General features: G+C 38.5%; 1 long non-coding RNA gene across 3 annotated transcripts in view; it reads left to right on the top strand.

The window, feature by feature from the left end:
- Positions 1 to 14,445, top strand: part of LOC135303360 (uncharacterized) — a 33,260-nt gene extending 18,815 nt beyond the window's left edge. The window contains exons 5-6 of one of the 3 annotated variants that reach the window (XR_010364858.1): positions 11,968 to 12,059; positions 14,074 to 14,445. This is a non-coding gene — a long non-coding RNA (uncharacterized LOC135303360). Of the gene's footprint in view, positions 1 to 47; positions 1,412 to 11,002; positions 11,193 to 11,967; positions 12,060 to 14,073 lie in introns of those variants that run through there. The other 2 variants (XR_010364851.1, XR_010364857.1) reach the window with 2 other exon arrangements.
- The last annotated feature ends 2,942 nt before the right edge of the window (positions 14,446 to 17,387 follow it).

The raw sequence follows: 17,387 nt of genomic DNA, 5'->3' as shown, positions 1-17,387 counted from the left end.
TAGGCAACTGCTGCTGGTGCGTTAAATTGCTTTTTGGATATGTTTAGGGGCAAAGATAACTGCCAGGGCTACTACTGCTGTTGGAGTGCAGAGCAGCATCCTTCCTCCTAGACTGGAAGCTTCATCCAGAGCTCAGTGAACTTAACAGACCTCTTATGTTGGTATGTTTTGGATCTGTCCCAACAAGTAAAAATTAGTCCTTTTTTCCCCCTAAATACGGTATCATGTTGATTGTGGAACATCCTGAATACTCTAACTGGATACATAGTGCTTTATTCTCAGAGACAAGGTTTTGACTTTTCTTTACTGGCTCTCAGAAACTTTTTCTAAGATACTCATGAATAAATGCCCTGAAGTTGCAGAATTGAATTTATCCAAATGAAAGACAGCCTGTAAGTTTAATGTGGAAGAATACTTGCAAATTAATAGATCAAAGGTGCATCAAAAGGTTACTTAGCTGATGAAATGGATAATCCATCCCTGTCTGGAAGTTAGTATCATTAAATTTATAATTAAATTCTATAGTCTGAAATTTTGCACATTTTTTGTTTACTTGGAGAATGCAGACATCATATAAATGACCCATATGTATATATGGAGGAAAAGAGAGAAGAATGGAGTGTTATTACAGCAGGCAGTTGGACTTGGTGATTGTTGTGGGCCCCTTCCAAATTTCTATTCTGTTCTATTCTAGTCTAGCCTAGTCTAGTCTAGCCTATGTGTTAAGACCAGAATGGAAGAGAATGATCTCTTGAGTAATATTTGCCACAAAATGTCACTAGCATATATAAATACTCCTACTCTTTTTCCATTCTCCTTCTCTTCACTCTGGGATAAGAGCTTACATAGGCATGGCCTCTTGTACTTCCATGAATTCTAAAAGCCTTTACAATCCTTGCTGATGCCATAAAACTCAGTACTCTGCTCTCACCAGCCTCCTACTGAGTTCAGGTAGAGCAGGGATGGGCACAATGCAAATGATGGCAATAATTCAATTTAAATGCTCATTTGTCATGAAGCTAAAACCCGCATGCATCTTTAGTTGAAAGTTGCATTTAAAAAAAGATATATTGCAAATGAAAAAAGATAAGAGGGATGAGAAACAGGACTTGAAATGCCAATATAAAAACTGGTGCTTTCCCCTGAAAGTGAATTTAACCCGTCATATGAAACAAAATTCTTCCCCTGCTTAAGATTTCATGTTATTAGTCTAGCAGTGAAGTAGATATCTGGGGAGTGTCATATCTTGGATTCCCCTGCTAATGTAATGTTTAATAGAAGCCTTTCACTAGACACCAGAATATAAAATGATCTTTCAACTAGCTACTGTCATTGTTCTTAGCAGCCTTGGACTGTTTTAGTGGTTTTAGTAAAACATGAGGTTCTCTTAGAAATTTTTGCTGTCCTGGTGGCTTATTGAGCCTTTGGTGTGCACTGAATTATATTTCAAAGTGGAAAGTTAATAAAGAAACATTTGTGAGAGATCATTCAATGGGATTTACTGGCTCTGTTGTCTCAACTTTGGTTCTGTTTGATGAATGAGTGAAGTCATGTTCATCTTCAGCTGGGCTGATAAGTTAGTTTCTTCCTCCTTCTTTGCTATCTCTGTAATAGGAATGGAAAATTTCTGTGATCAAGCAATGCAGTAGAAGAGACTTAAAATCAGGTACATAGGGAGTTTTCAGGTCTTTCTTTTATTTAATGTCTCAAAATGTTCATCAAAGCCAGTTCTGCTAAGTCTGAGGAAGCCTGCTAGGCAGGCAACATCTTTGATAACCAGATACTCATTGTAGGTGCAAAAAGCCTGAGAGTGCTGACCAAAATACCACTGTTCCCTCAGAGGAAGACTCCCATGTAACGCAAATATTCCTTATTCCAGGCCAAGTTTTTCAAATGTTAACAAATTAGTCTCATGCTGGTTTACTCTTGTAAGTACACTGGCACTCTTATTGGTACAATCACAGTTATGGAAATAGTGATTTCATAGGAGCCAGGATAGATCCTCCTGCATAAAACCAGTGGCAGAAAAATAAAAAGTCAAATCTTTTTCTGCCATTTCCAAAGCTGCAGTGGACTAAGAATACAGACATCCCCTAGACTTATCTATCCTTAGGAAATGGAAAATGGTGGTTATTCTACATTTGCAGGAGTACCCAAGCCACAATGATTTTGTGTTAGATGTTCGGGCCCTTATTCCTCTTGGTTGATGGAGAGTGACAGGAAGGTGATTGGGAGGAGAAGCCTGATCTGGGTCTCAGTTATTGCTGTACAGCTCAGGAAAACTCTCCTGTGTACTGAGCTGGGTACAGGCCATGTTCTGTGTCAGCTTTTCATTCCATCTGAAAATCAGCCGTGCACATCCACTTGGTGCTCCATTTTTCCTAAGGGTAAACACATGAATGAAAGCTGAAGAGTCCCATCACATCTCACACAGGTCCTTACCTGTAGCCACTGTTGCCTCTTGGATAAATCCCTCTTTTTCCACCCACTGCTGAGAAAACCTAGAAAGATATACTGGAAAGCTCAGCTTCTTGCTCTTGGAGTGGCAAAGTTTGCTTTCCCCACAGCTGGGAAGCTTTGAATAGACTGTTCCTAAACCATGTCACAGCCTGCTCTCTTTGTGAATGCTAATGCACAGAGTCACCTCCTTCGCCATCACGTACATGCTTCAGGCATCCCACACCTTCACAAGGTGATTTCATTAGGATTCCAATTAAAAGCCTGTGAAGAAATATCTCTGTTTCTCTTTTCCCTGTAAATATTGTAACTTCAGTTTGCTGCTGGAATTTCAAAGCCTGTATCTGTGCAATTAAAGTACCAATTAACTGCTTTTCAGTTTCATTTTCTCATTCACTTCTGGGTAAACTCCTTTACTATAGCTAATAATAATAAAAATGAACTAATCAGAAAAAAAGAAGAAATGCATGAAATCCTTAAAGATATGATCTAACCTTTATGGGACTCAGAAAACCACTTAGTACCAGCACTTGTTATAATATTTAGCTCCATGAGGGCAGCAGCAGTATACCTACTACTGCAATGTTTTTGCCTCTTTAGAATATTAATTGATTGAATTTAAAATGGCAACATCAGTGTCAGCATGACATCTTGAAATCCCTGCCATGATTTTCAGCCTGTGTACAGAGCATTTCTGGCTGGAGCAGCATGTGGACAGCCTCTGGCTGGTGCAGAGCTCTGCTTGATCTCTCTGCTTGGCTGCTGGAAGCCCTAAAGTGTTTTCTTCCCCTTATGGAACAACTCACCTTTGCTATAACGGACAATGTAGCAAGCAACAAACACTGGTTGTGGGTAATGCTGCTGTGCACTCCTGCACCCTGTTGAAGCTGTTTGCTTCTCAACAAAAATGACAGAGAAAAATTAATCTAGTATGTTTTAACAGAAGACTGTTTTTAAAGGCATGCATACATTTCTTGCCACCAAAATTTTTTTTCAACAATAAAATGTCATTCCTAACTGAGGGCTTGGTACAAAGCCCAAGAGAGTCAAGGAGAGTGATTTCAGCTTACTTCTTTAGGCTATGGATGAAGCCCTTCAAGCAAATATTTTTTTTCTCTCATCCACGACTCATGTAAGTGACATGTAGAATCTCTGATCCAAAAAAGTGTTCCGTAAATTCTGCTTTGTAAAGGAACAGAAACTTTTCCCATCCCTTGTCACATCTAAAATATACCTTAAGCTGTGAAATATATACCTTAAGCTGTGAAGTACTGCATATTACTGCGGCCATAAATGTAAAAAGATCTCACCTGTTTATATGCAGGACCAGATGTTCATCTTGCACAGGAGAACCAAATTACATAGCCAGAGCTTTGAGACCAGTCCCTGGATGACATCAGTTGTAGCAGTCCTCTGGTGGCCTTAGGGCAGGATACCATGGCTGTGGATCCATCCCATGGCTTCTAGTGTCTATCACCACATTAGTCCATATTTACTGTGGTCTCTTTTCTAAACCACAGATAAAGGCTGTCATTTCAGGTGCCCAGAAACAGAAGTTAACCCCTTTATTTTGAGCCTTCACTTGAAAACTTAGCCTCATACATGCCTCTGCTGGGTATCCATGAATAAATGCTACAGTAACAGGGAGGTTCCAGCACAAGTGGAAGCCACACTTGGCACCCAGGAAAAGATAAATCCATGTCATTTTCCTCTTCCATTTTATCTCTTGTGACAATATTCATTGGCCTCAAGTGACATACTTTACGACTGCCTTTTTTTATTAAGTACTAAGCAAAACCTGTATTTCTCCAGAGCACTGAGGGGCCATCAGTGTGAATGTCATTAACATGCTAAAGAGTTCTGCTTCAAGAATAGTGTGACCTGTTCGTTTGTATGTTAATAGAGCTCATGTCTAGAAAGATTCGAAGGCAATCTTCCACCAGGCATAGGCTGCTCCTGAGAACAACGGACAGGGCTCCTGTGAAATAACCACAGCAATAATAATAAAGTTGGTACCTTTTATACCCCTTTTATAGCACCTTTCATTCAAACAACTCCAAGCACCCTGAAAATTAATTAGGCCTGACAGAAATTCTGGTACATTGCATTCCCAGCAATCTGTTGTGGGGTCTGAGAGAGTGTAGGTGGGAAAAGAGTGAGATTTGCCCTAAACTCCAAGGGAAGTCAATGGGAGAGCTGGGGATAGAAGCTGTAGTCCCAATTCATACTTCCCAGTAGTCAGACTACAAGGCAACTTTGTCTATACAATGCAAAGAACACAGAGAGTTTAGAATATGGAGAAAGAAATTTCTCAGAAATAAAATATCCATATCAGTTATTAATTTTCAGTTTGGGTTCCTGAAATCACCTTCTGTATAGATACATAAATAAATCTGTCCTGCTTTTCAGTGACACTGAGCATACACAGCTAGATCTCAGTTTAAGTCTAGGCATCTCAGTATTAATTTAAACTTCTTGTTGAAAGGATCTGGGATTCAAACTGGTGGCAATTCAGCATCACAGCTAATGGAATCTGGTTATTTTCTTGATGTACAACTGATCTGTCTGTGTTGTGGTTAAGGTGCAACATGTCTGTGTTAGACTAACAGAACCATCTCATAGGAGAAGGTTATGCGGCAAAGACATTTGGCTGACAGGCAGAACCACTGATGAGACTTCCAAGCCCTGTGCAGCTTCAGTGGCATCACCTGAGTGCAGGAGTGGCAAAAGTCTGTGGAATTTTTCCTCATATTGACTCAGGAGCCCAAATCCTTCTATAAGCACAAATTCATCCCCATTTTGTGTGGTTACATCTCTCCTGTTCCTTATCCCCTGTAGGGTTTAAATGGATATATAAGTGCACTCCTATCAGCAACATGAAGTACTTTTGAAATAAACTCAAAAAACTCACTGCAAAGAATGGAAAAGGTTGTCTCTGCTTCTTACCCCAATTTCTTTGTCACATAGATAGAATTAAGGGAAAGGATCAAATCAATTGCTCTTCCTCAATGGGTCCAGATTTAAAAATACACCTCCCCAGGAAAGCTGTGAATTGCACATTCCCAGCTCAGTACTTGCTCTAGACAGTTTTTTTGTATCACAAAAACAGTGCAAATGGGCCAACTGAAATTTATTAGGGCAGGGCAGCAAAGTTCAAGTTTGGCTCTGCCCCCAGATTTGCATGTTTTGCAACTCAAGACATCCTGATTTTCCTTGTCAGTCTTTTACGGGGACTGATAAACAGAACAAAGCGGGTGCTTCTGTGTAGCAGCAAAAGTTACATCTTAAATCAGAAGGAGATTATGTGTATCTGTGCTCATTTGTGCACTTGCTGTTCTGCTGACAGTGGATGCAGAGCAGACCATGAAACCAACAGCATCTTTGCCCTGAAGACCATTTAATCTGAGGGACAAGGAGAAGCAACCAGTCATACATATAATTACTTTGTCATAGGAATAAGGCAGTTTCATCTGGCTGATTCAAGGATATGTATTTAAATGAAGAATTTAGGGGAAAAAAGTAATTGCTTTACTGAAATAATGTCAGGTACATGGGAAGAGATGCATAAAAAAGACTAAAAATGATTCATTAGGCAGGAATCAGAAGAGACCTCAAACACACACCAAGGATTTTCTCGCTGCATTCAGATGAAGCCAAAAGTTGGCACTGTATAATTACAAGATTTTTTTTTAATTTCAGATGGAAAGTCTAAAGTCTAAAACTGCTGTATTATCTGCACTTTTGGCTCTCATCCATGCCACAGTCTAGCCACATTGTGTAGAAATTCTTCCTGTTTTTCTTCAAGAATTTCCTATTTTATGCTAAGGATTGATGTTGCCTGTCACTCAACAATATATCAAGTGACCTAATTTACCCAGCAAGGTAAATATTAGACAATGACCAGAAATACCACTTGATAAATTAACAGTAGAGTCTAATAACAGGGGGTTTTATCAAAAGAAAAAAAGAATTAAAATTAAAAAAAAAGAACACTGGGTAATTTCCACTTGATTCTCTTTAAGGTTGGAATGGGTTGAAGTTTACTTGAATTCAAGGAGATAAAATCAACTGAATAATACTCTGTCTGTGGGAATTGAAATCCATGACGTATAACAATAAATGGAAAGTTCTGAAAACCCAAGAGATGTGAAAGAAAAAAAGAAGCATAATGATTGAAAAAAAAAAAAGAAGAAGAAGAAAACAAGCAGAATGGAGGAGACCTAAAACAGGGAAACTGTGAGAACAAAACATTTTGGAGAGGTTTTCTGTAAATGAATTTTTTTGGTTGCATCTTTACTTCCATACATGTTCATATCTTACAGAGTTCATTCTGGCTAATTGGACCTAGAACATTTATAAAGGTTATTTTGCTAATTACTATATTCAGAGCTTCCCATCAGCCATGAAAGGCTGTGCCACTTCAGGCCATTTGATATATCTCAGCCTGCTGGTAAAACTAGCAATAAAATTTACTTAACTGATAGAGTCATATCAAAACCAGCAATACACTGCTAATTACAACAATCCAATTTAGAAGTGACAAACCAGCCAAGGAAAAGTTAGCATCAGCACACTATAGCATTTTTGACCTTTTTCTGAAGGGAAATGACACAGCATTGTGGTAAAAGTATTAATGTGAGTTAGATTAGGGTTACAAGTTGCTCTGGGAATTGCCTGTCAGCTAGAAGTATAAGAAATTATGTCTATTTTACTGAAGTCAAGAGGTGCAAATTTTGTTGCAGGTTGTGTGAAATGGTTTCCATAGGTATTTTTTAACTTGAGAAACAAACATATTTTTACATTTCTACATTATTTAAAAAGCATATAATTATGTAGCCAGGTTTCCATCTTGTTTAAGAGGGCAAAACCCCTCAAAAAGCTCCTGGATGAGCTCCAGTCTCAGAGAGTGACATAGGAGCACAGTATGTGGGGGTGGAAAAAAAAAAGGAAAAAACAGAGAATGTTTAACATTCAGAATTTGTCCACAGCTGATAATTTATTGGAACTCATCTGTAACAAGGTCTGGCACTGATTTATAAGTTGATTTGAAAAATAAATAAAAGTGATAGAAACCTGCATTTGGTTTTAATGATAGACTGTTGCAGCATGAAAAGTAAGGATATGAAACATTGCAAGGAAATTAGATATTATGCCCTGAAGACAACTGCAGCTACCAGCCCATTAATTGTTAGATATTTATTATTAAAAATTTCTTTTCATGAGTGACTGCAGAATATTTGCACTCTTAAAGTTGTTGAGTTCTGACATGAATGAAGCATATGAAGCTCATTTTTTCTTTCCTCTCTGTGTGTCCATGTGTTTGTGTTTGTGGAGCTGACAAGGTAACTGACCCAAGAATGTGATGAATCTTTCCTACACAAACCAAACACACAAGTGCTGCTTCTGCATTGAGACTGAATAGAATAATGAATACTGGAAAGTTTGCTATTGCTCTGAATTTCAATAGCAAAGGGCTTGGCAGTGCTTGGAAAAAAGTATTTCTGAAAGTAAAGAGAGTCCAGCTCTGTTTCCAGTGAGACGAACAGCATCCCCCAAAAGCTCTGACAATAAGTATGGATAATGTATCGTTGCCTGTGTGTTCCCAGAGCTGAAGCAATTACACACCAATTGCTGCAGAAAGGGGAAGACAGGTAATGACTCAAAACCAGCAGTGTATATTTAAAAAGCCAAAAAGAAGGGAAATAAAATATCTCTTTTAAAAGTCCTCTAAAGCCCTTGCAAAACTGAGGTATTATATCATGCCTTAAAATACAGAGGAAATCCAATGAAATTGATTCTGAAACAAACCAAGTTCATCTAAAGGCAAGACTTTCTAGCACATCCTCCTGCTTCTCCACTCCCACCTTAGAAAAACAGCCAGCACTGATGGCCTTGTGACAAAGCAGTATCTAAGGAAAAGAGCACACACAGGAGACACAGGGAGTGTTCATTGCCACATTGACCTGCTGAGTGACTGTGGGTGCTGACCTGCCTGTAAGAACACAGATACTAACATGCCCTTTCTTTTAAAAGCATTTTGAGGACAACTAAAGAAAATGGGAAAGGCATAGGGAGAGAAAAACATAATGCTTTACTGTGATGTGGTTTTTAGATTGTGTTAACCTTTAGACTCACAAAATGTTGCCCATATACATAAAGAGAAATGGTCCCCACGTCAATCTGCCTATGATTTACCTCAGAATTTCCTATGAATTATTGATAGCAGTTATAATAAAGTATGATAATAATGTGACTACAGAGGCTTAGTGGAGGAAGATTGGATTTAAAATCTATGCTACTTAAGTTGTCTGAGACAAACCATGATGAGCCTGAACAGCCTTTGGATCATAAGAGGCAGCTATTGACTCTCACCAGGAAGCAGTACATGTCTCCTTGTACCTCTTTTCCCTTCAAGGTTGTATAAACAGTTTGTCTTCCTTTCTCCATGCTCATTTCACTTGGAAAACTCTCTGTAAGGTTTCATGCTCTACACAACAGGGCTTCTGAAAGCAGGGGTGTGTTCAGCTCATGCTAAAAGGTATCTGATACTTCATCCTGGGGATGTGAATATTTCTCTCTCCATAATGAAATATAACATACAGTTTACATTACTGTTCTCTCCTTGCTGATATTTCTGAGTTGTTTCTATTGAAGATAAAATCAGGGCGGCCAATACTTCCTCTTTAGAACATGGATTTAAAAACAGAAAAACATTTTACGCAGTGCAAAAAAAGACAGGCAGCTATTAAAGAAGATTCACAGTTATAGGCAAATATATTAATAGTGGGGTTAGCTCTTGAAATGAGAATTTATAACATGCCTTAACCTAATCCCTCATTAAGATAATTTATTCCCACCCTCAAGGTCTCACATCACAGCTAGCACTAGGCAAATAATTAGTAACAAACAATTCATTTGATCAATTTCAACTCCTCTTTTAAAATGAATTGCTAGCCAGTGCAGTACAACTTTCTCAAATATATTTATAATTCAACATTATTTTCCATTTTTTTGTGACGTATTTGTAGCCTGGTGTTTATCCAGGAAGACTTGGGTGCTTGATGGTAGCTAGTCAAGGCATTTTGAATTTTACTTGCTGAACACCTATGTTTTCAAGATTCAAATATTATTTCCCCTAAATTAAGTTGAATACATGAACCTTTTAATCCAAAACTCACAGATGAAAATGGGAGCTCTTTGCTCTGAGGTCACATTGCCCAAGAGACTCACAGCTTCCTTTGTAGTAAGATGAGAGGGAGACCTGTTTTTATCCTGCTGCTAAGAGAGCATCCTTGCATAGTGAAAGTTGCAAGCCTAGGTGCTAATTAAGGTAGCCTAAGGAAGTTACTGCATCAGAAGCATTTCCTGATGAAACTCCATCAGGTTTCCAAACACTTGCTGAAGTACTGACTATGCTTCTTGCTCATCTGCCCTTCTGCCTGCTGTGGAGAAACCTGTGGGAGTCTAGTTAGTAAACGTGGCATCCAGAGGACTGAAAGGCTGTGAAATGAATTGGGGTCTCTGACACAGCCCTATCTGGGCCACCACAACAGCCCTGGAAGGTATTTTCAAACTACATTTTTTCATGTTATATCACTCAGAATGAGAGCAGTTATCAAGCTAATGAAATTAATAAAATAAATAATTAATAAGACAAAGGAAGAGCAATACAGAGGTTATGGTACAAAGGCACTGGGCTGGGATCCAGCAGGTCCACATTAGAGTCACTTTCTTTTCTTTTCTTTTCCTCTGAAGTGGGTAGAAATATATTGTCATTTTTCACATGTGGCTGAGTGCCTGTTGGTTTGGTTTGCTTCCCATGACAAAAATGACTTTGCACCACAGGGCTGTTTGCAAGGCAGAGCTGGGTATGTGTTACCCCAACACAAACAGCCAAAGCTACGTGGTTCAAATAACCTCCCTAAGACAAGCACTGTAAATCCAGAAAATGCAATTAAAGTTCCATTTATGAAACTAAGGAGAACAAAGCAGAGAACGTAACTAAAGTCCTCAGCCTCACCTCAGTCTGCAGAGATGTGAAGCTGTAACTATTCAGTGACAGGCGGGCATTTTAGATCTTTAAATTAAAGACTTTTAAAACAACAGTGTACATTTTCCCTTCAGTGTTTTATCCTTTGCATGCCTGGATGCAAAGCAAGGAAAATATGTGGGGTGTTTGGGATAGGAGGGTGGGTATGTGTGTAAAGTGATAAACTGGGTTGTTCTGGGATTGTTTGGGATAGTCATAACCTCCCCACAAAATTTATATTCTCTGCATTTACATTATCAAAATGTGAACTCAAATTTAATTTAGCTCATGACTCCTTAGGATAAACTATTAAAAACCTGTTACATTAATGCCAATTAAGAAACTCTACTAAGTACTAGCACTTAATATTCCTAATGAAGGCACCATTAACAATTTAAAAATCCTGACAGTCATGCAGACCTTTACTCCAAAAAAAAAAAAAAAGGTTAGGGCAAAATCAAAGGAAAACAAGTATGCATTTTGACAATTTTTTCTTCCATTTACTTGCTCTTTTAGAGGACTTTCAGAATGGCAAGATCTGAAAAGGACAGGTAAAACAAAACCCCAGTATTTCTCCACATTGAGAATGCACTCTGGAACCCCTGCTAAACAACCATGTCAGCTTTATTTTGGAGGAGTAACAGAAATGTGAGATCAGATTCCCAGCTGTTGATGCTCTAACTACAATGCTAGTAAAATATTATAAAGAATAAAATTGGAAAGAATATTTTGGCTGATTCTATTTTTGTCCTGTAAAACTGGTAAGATACAATGCACCTTTAATATAAGACCTACATAGAAGACATAATTCTTTTATTTCAGTTCTCTCCTAGCTACAAAATTGTCCAAGTAAATTCCATTTCACAATGTGGTGGGAAAATGCCCATCTTTTCATCCTCTTATTTAAGCCTCATCTGCGAACTTGTAACATTACATATCAGCCTTCTCAAGTGAAAGGGACTGAAAGAGACTCCAGAAACCAAGATGACTGGTGTGGTAACTCGTCACTGGATAAGGATCTATTCCAGCACTTAACTAAAAATGTAACATCTTGTCTTAGATCAAACATTATTTCCAGTAAGACTGAATTGTTCTTCCATAGCATTTGTTGTTCCTAACTTTTCTACCACCAAAATATTCCCTGTCCCTAAAGATGAAATTTGTCCTCAGCCCAAGCCAAATCATACACATGATTACTCCAGTTTGGCTGTTCAGTTTGAATGAGTTTAAATTGCTGAAACTCAGCCCCAGGGAGGAGCTGGTTGATCTCATTTTGGTTGATCTCATCTGTACGTCTTTGCTTTTCTTCAAGAATTTCTTCTAGTCTCAATTTTTATACACAGTTTCTTTAAAAACCACTAATTGTTGTTCATTATTTTGCAAAACCACACACATTTCATGCATATTAAACATATGAGGTCATACAAGTGTGCTGTCCTCCATTTACAAGGCAAGGTCTTAAATACTTTCTTTTTCTTCAGGAAATATTTTATTTTTTGGCAGAACAGAAGAACTAACTCCTCTGCTTCAACAGGAGATCCCAAAGTTATGAGATTCTCTTCTCTTCTGAAATGTAAGTAGCAGTTACAGTCTCCTTGCAGTGAAATAACAATACATCTGTAGTCCATGCAGCCCACGTGAGTCAACAGGCTTCAAGGTACACTGTGCAATGCACTACATTCAATAGAATCTGGACAAATCTGTAGTTAATACACTTCTTGCAAACTAACAATACAGATTTTCACAGATAGCTGTGGAGAAACAGGAAGTTGTGTCTGAACAGAACTTTATTAATACATTGTTTAAAAAATAAGATGCAGTAGTGCCAGACACAGACTTCTGAGCAATGAATACAAGTAAATAATTTGGTTTGCTTTTGGATACTAGAATTCCAGAGGCAAAGAGATGAAATTAAGTTAGACTCATAAGTGTCAGTTATTTCACTGTTAAAACAAATCTGCAATTGACTATACAGTAGTCACTGACAGACTTAAGAGAGTCAGGGTGTAGCTCACACTTTAACAGAAATGAAATTACACCTGATAGAAAAATGTGTTAGTTTTATTTATCAGTAGGATAGTTTAACAGGTATAAATTCAGACATAATATTAACTGGTTTAGCAGAGAGGGGAAATGATCATCCTTACAGCAGTGAGCAACTCACAGGCTCCTGGTACTGCTGTTTTGATAGCTGGACATTAAAAGACTGCAAGCAGCGGGGTTTTGCTGTGAGTTTTCACAATTTTTCCTGCTAAAGAGACTGCTGAGGTTATGAGGCTACACATGTATTCAAGGAAGTATTGGCTCCATCCCTCTGCTCACTCCCAGATATTCTCCAGCTTTTTGCAAAATGTAACCAAGTACAGGTCACAGACACATCAAAGTTGCTGCAAGGTATGGAAGAATGTGATTTTATACTGTCAGCTATTCCACAGTAACATCCTATGTGCTCAATACATGTGAGATAATTTATGGGTTTTTCCAGTGTGCACACATGGGCAGCTCCTACTGCGTGGAATTTTGCTGAGTCTCACATCACAGGAATTTGTGGACACAAACTCTTTGCTATCATCCATTTTAAGGAGGAAAACATTTACATATTTTTGGGGATCTGGTCCTTATTTTTAATAATTCAAGACCTTTGCACAAAGAAATAGTCCAGGTATCTTATGCTCAAAAGGAGAACAAAATGAATGTTCAATAAGGGTATAGTTGTCATGGTGAAAGGAATACAAAACTATTTTAAAAAAACTTGCACAGTACAAAATTAGTAACTAGGATTCCAGGTTTTTAAATGTATTCTCTAGTTATGAGAAAATGAAAAGGGTAAGAGTAGAGGAGCAAATATGGAGATAAAGCCACAAGCAATACAGTGTGAGTTGCTCCTCTGACTAAAATAAAACAGCATTCTCCCAAAGGCTCACATCCCCATGCAGCTACCTCAGCTCTTTTTCTGTTGCTGCCTTAAAACATCAAAGAGCAGAAAAATCAAGCTTTTTGCAAGAAATAACAGAGGTAATGGATGTACTGCCAGGCCTCCCTGCTGTGGCAGTTTGGAAAGGATGATGCACTATGCACCATCTTATTTGCTGTTGTGATGAGTTTCAGACATGTACCATTATTTACTACATGATGCTGAGAAAATAATGCAGGTTACCAAAACTCTTGAAGAGAGATTGCAATAATAGAAACGAACATGGACAAGAAGAGATGTAGACAGATTTTACTGTGAGTCTCAATAAATAAACTAAACAGAAGATAAAACCTTAATATTGAAAACGACTTATAAATAATCCCTTGTACCATAAAATTCTAATTAGGAAAAATAAAACTAATTAAAAAGAATCAATCTGAACTCTCTAAACTGTGCAAAACACACTTGTGTGAAATCTGCATTTTCAAAAAAACCCCACATTTTAACATTCTAAGTCATTAGCAGAAAGAGAACAGTTAGTCTGATCAAACAACCACAGCTCCAGAAGAAGAAAGCTAGATATTGAATAAATTGCGCACTAAATTATATACAGCTCCATTTGGCCACCTGTGTACCTACCAAATATGGTTCAGTCAATTTCAGTTTTGCACAGATATTCTCAGATTTGGAGGACCTGCACTGAAGATGACTAGCAGAAGCCATCCTTTTTCCAACCACAAAGTCTCAGCATACCTACATCAAGCAAGATACACATTTAAGATTAACCTGTCTTCACAGTGGATCACCATAGACAGGAAGAGAAGCTTTCCACAGAGAGGGGCAGCCTGATGCTCTTCTGTGGTTGTTGAATTTGAAATTTTCAGAACAGTCAAGTAGTAAAGGTTCAACAGTATTTAAATTGTCTTCAATTCCTTTGAAAAATCCCTGTCCTGAGCCTTAGTTTGATTACTGAAAACTGCTTTGTATCTGTTGCATTCAATATTATGCAATGCAGAAGAAGGATGACCAAGAATTAATACTATTACTCCCCAACACATCTTCATTTTCATTCCTTTCTTTCTCCTGCCACAGTGCAGAGTGCAGAAATATAATCTGGTAAAAGATATCACATTGCACCTTTCTGATACACAGTTACACCTGTTCTCCATACAAATTTAGCTCTCAGTAGGAAGAAAGCTAGCTCTCTTCACTAGTGACATTTTTACTGAGAAGCCAAACTATGTATCATTTGCACACAGCCTGTGCTTCAACTTCTTGGAAAAAAGCCCGATCTCTCATCTATCAAAGAATACATTCTATTGAAGCTGCGTTTCGATGCAACATTTACCAAGTCTAAGATGGTCGATTCAAGCAGCCTTTACCGATGTGCCTGGGGATCCAAAAGCTTCAGGCAATAAGCGGTCTCAGACCTGGCAAGCATGCAAGCATGATAGCTTAATCTCAGGCTGTTTTAATCCCAGGAAAGATGAAGTCTGCAAGCCAAGCTTGTACAGTCAGGCATGAGCCATTTATTAAGAATAAGGAGTCCAGGGAAATCAGGTGTGACTTAAAGTAAGGATTAGCTACCTTTAAACCAGTTCTTATCTACAAAGTTACAAAGAATTTGTTTTCTTTTATATATTTCCTAACAGCAAGAATAGTCTTCATTTGAAGAGGCCAAGCACTCAGTTTTTTGTCTATAAGCTGCACTGCACAGGATAGTGTAAACTAGGTATACAACACTACCAGCTGTTAGCTTGAACTGCTTATTGAGGGCAACTTTTAGTGTATTTCTCACTAAAAAGATTTTCCAGTACCAAAATTTGGATAGTACATAAAATAAATAATCCTAACTTAAGGCTAAATCAACAAAAGATTAAAGGCATGTTAAAGCCTAAAGAGCTTAAATTCTGCTTGTTGCTGCCTGAAGCCTATACAAACTCTTCTTTATGCATTAAAGCCTTCCAGGGGCTTCAAATCGCCTTTGAGAATATAGAACAGTTTGGTTTAGAAGAGACCTTTAAAAGTCACTTGGTCTAACCCTCTGCAGTGAGCAGGAACACCTTCAATTAGATCAGGTGGCTCAGAGTCCTGTCCAACATAACCCTGAATATTTCCAGAGATGGGGTGTCTACTACCTCTCTGGGCAACTGTTCCACTGGTTTGTCACTCTCATTGGTAACAGTTTCTTCTTTATATCCAATCTAAATGTACCCTATTTTAGTTTAAAACCAGTACCCCAGCACAACAGCCCCAAATAAAGTTTGGGCATGTTTCTTGCAGACCCTGTTACGTACTGGACTTTTGCACAGATCTGCTCCCATTAATGCCTGTTACTACAGAACTGTATTTAAGTGGAGTTTATACTCAGGTTCTGAACAAGTGAGAGGGCATCGACCACAGCTGTCCATATTCATGCAGAATGCTGACAAGAAGGCAGCAAACAGTGTAGCAGCACTTCCAGTATATCTGCAGATCAGGTGCCACACTAGATCAGCAGAGAGCTTTGCAAGATCTAAATGTAGAAAATAAAAAACAACTTTGAACTCCTTCTATATTGACAGTATCAATTTCATCTTCAAGTGTCTTGCATTTGCTCAGTCACATACTCTTGTTTTGCACTGAGCAGCAGTCACCAAATGAAGGTGTCTCTCCCCATGGGATTGTGCTCCCTGTGCAGCCAGAACCACACGATCAGGTGTTTGCAGCATGGCTTTGCCAGCTCCAGCAGTTACTGTAGCCAACTCAGAGATACTTGTTTTAAGCATATTTATTAACAATTTGTAAACAGGAGAAAAAGTGGAAGATAGACAATGACAGCAAGATTAAAGATCACAGAGTGACTGAGGTTGGAAGGTGCCTTTGGAGGTCATATGGTCTAACCTCCCCTGCTCAAAGCCAAGCCACCCACAGCCAGCTGCCCAGGACCATACCCAGTTTTTTAATATATCCAGTGATGGAGACTTATCAACCTCTCTGGGCAATCCATGCCAGTGCTCAACCACCTTCACAGTAAGCAAGTATTCCCTCCAGTCAGAGGGAACCTCCTGTGTTTCAGTGTGTGCCCACTGCCCAGTGCTGCCTCTGGGCTTTGCTGAAAAAACCCTGCTTCCCCCATCTTTTTGCCCTCCCTCCAGTGTTTGTACACATTGATGGAATTCCTCCCAGCCTTCTCTTCTCCGGGATGAAAAATTCTAGCTCTCTCAGCCTTTCCTCACACGTGAGATGGTCAAGTCCATCATCTTCTTGTCACTTTGCTGGACTCTTCTGTAGTCCCATTTCCCTCTTGTGCTGGAGAGACCAGAACTGAACCCAGCACTACAGATGTAATGAAAATTACAAAGTAAAACTTTACACTTAAAATGAAAGTAATTTAAAAAAATGGAAAAAAGGAAAAAAAAAAAAAGAGGATGAGGCATAAAACTGAGAAGTCTAAAAAAGAAAACATCTAAATAACCAAAAGCAGAGACAAGCAATACATTACTAAACACATCAAAAAACCTAGCATAACAGCACAATCCATGTGTAGAGAAGTGTTCAGTCAGCATTGTATTCTAAGCTGACTATTTGTGCATGGATATTCTTTATTGCAATAGTCTTTGCTTCTCTACAAGCAAATGGCAAAGTGATACAGACCCCACAATGCATCATTATGCTTAATTCCTCACAGTTTTCCCATGGCAGCAGCTTTTGACTAGTAGCAAGGTGAACCAGTCACCTTAAAGTGAAGGATATTACGCTTCTCCTAAAACTGCTACTGTGTCTGGTTTGCTTCCACAGCAGTACTCACAGAAAACAACAAATCAACAAGAAAATGACAATGCAAAAAAGCTTCAAATAAAATGCAGAAAAGCCATTTTATGGCTGCATCATTTTTTCCTTTAAATGATACTTGTACAGAATAAGGAACAGAAACAATTTAACACCTCTAATGCTGGGGGTAAAAGAAAAATGACCTTACATTGGTACCATTTCATTTATAGTACA

This window comes from Passer domesticus, chromosome 1, assembly GCF_036417665.1.
Source record: "Passer domesticus isolate bPasDom1 chromosome 1, bPasDom1.hap1, whole genome shotgun sequence".
NCBI classification, from domain to species: domain Eukaryota; kingdom Metazoa; phylum Chordata; class Aves; order Passeriformes; family Passeridae; genus Passer; species Passer domesticus.
Note: the sequence above shows the minus strand (reverse complement) of the source record. Positions and strands in the feature narration are given on the sequence as shown.